Source organism: Trachymyrmex septentrionalis, unplaced genomic scaffold, assembly GCF_001594115.1.
Source record: "Trachymyrmex septentrionalis isolate Tsep2-gDNA-1 unplaced genomic scaffold, Tsep1.0 scaffold188, whole genome shotgun sequence".
Lineage (NCBI taxonomy): Eukaryota > Metazoa > Arthropoda > Insecta > Hymenoptera > Formicidae > Trachymyrmex > Trachymyrmex septentrionalis.
The window spans coordinates 51,612-53,488 of NW_017305050.1; the positions used below are offsets into that span (position 1 = coordinate 51,612).

The following is a 1,877-nucleotide window of genomic DNA, read 5'->3' on the forward strand; positions in this document are numbered from 1 at the left end:
TTTTATTTTATGTATCTTTGACTGTTATCTTTAATTATATATATTATAATGATATATAATAATTAATAAAAAAATAATAATAACAATTATAATTAATTACTACATCATTATAATTGTTATTATATTATATAATTATATTTAGGGATCAATCGGATATCCAGAAAGCATCCGATATCCGATATTATCCGGCACTTTTTTACTATCCGACTGGATAGCCGGATGATATAATATCATTAGTATTATATCTGGGAATATATTCGGTTGATCAATATTAGAAAAATGCCTATTACGGTAAATTTATTAACAATTCCAATATATTAACATCTTTATAATATGATGCTTGATGGTAGCATCAAATTATTAAATTGCTTGTCAATTTATAATACTTATAATTCGCGATATTAGAGTAGTTTTAATTGTGTTTATAGTCCGGAAAAACAATTCGGCGCGCAGTTCTAAAAAGACTACAATGTGGTATATATGCAAGTATATATACGAATTACTAATTCAAGAGTGAATTATTTAAAGCAATGAAGATCCAGTTTTGACCGTAATAAGCATTTTTTTAGTATTGATTGTGTTTCTCACATATGCGGTCTAAAGTAAAAATTTTTAATATTGTTTATATCCGGTTGAATTTAATATCATTAAATTGTTGATTTTTTCTTATATAAATGTGCTAGAAATAAGTCTAGAAATAAGTATATATGTATACTTATGATGCTGTAGTATGTTATACATTGTTGCAAAATTATAATCTTTTTCTCTATTTTTTTTTTTTAGAAGACACTTTCTCCAAATCCGGTCGGATATCCAGAAAATCCGGTATCCAGTAATTTTACGATCCGGTGCATTTCTAATTATATTACATATAAATTATATTATATATTATAAATTATATAAATTATGATAAATTTATATAGAATGTATAAATTATATAATACAATCAGTGGTACAAAAGCAATTGCAATTTTTTTTGAGCATTTCTTGAGTTGTCGCAATTTTTTGAAAAAAATCATATATATTAAAGTTATATCTTATTCGTATATGCATTAAAATACGATGTCCAAAAATCATTATTATTTATTATTATAGCTTGTCGAAACATGTTTTCGCATGAAATTTTGCGGCAGGAGTTTTGGGTAAAAGCCTCTACAAATCTTCCGAATGTGCCAAGATAACTGCTTCAAAGTAAATATTCATGTTTCTCGAAGGTTTATCTTCATGATTGATCAGATATTTTCAATCGGATTATCTCTGCGGAAGAAAACCCAATCCATCTGTCGATGTCATTTTCACGTTTTACGTAAAAATCTCATAAAAAGTATGTCTTGTGAAAAACATGATGATAAGCTATAATCAATAATAATAATGATTGAACGCCATATTAAATAAATGCATTTTATACAATGTATTGTATCTTAGATATAATATGTATTTTCAAAACATAACTGTAATTTTTAGAATATTCAATTTTTTTCAAAAAACTGCTGTCGATTTCAAATATCTGCAACTAATATATAATTTTTATATACATAAAATAATATATATAAAAATATATTAATTTTTATATTATGTACATATTATATTATTTGTATATTATGTATACGCATATAACATATTTTTTCTACTACAAGAAAAAAAATTTTAAGATTACAATTTATTGTAGAAAAAGTCACAATTCAACATTGTTAAATGTGAGAATAGGAACCTACTATAATCAACGGATTATTAACAATTCATCTCTCATTCATTTGGGAGATTAATGGTTACTAATGGAAATTAATATCTTCTAGGTACCATGCAGCCTTGAGTTACATTTAAACGATCGTTTCTAGCAGATACGTACTCATCAAAGTCACTCATAACGAGTGTTT

General features: G+C 24.9%; 1 protein-coding gene across 3 annotated transcripts in view; it reads right to left on the reverse strand.

The window, feature by feature from the left end:
• LOC108746704 (metabotropic glutamate receptor) overlaps positions 1-1,877 on the reverse strand; it is a 22,779-nt gene that overhangs the window by 17,386 nt on the left and 3,516 nt on the right. The window lies entirely within an intron of this gene.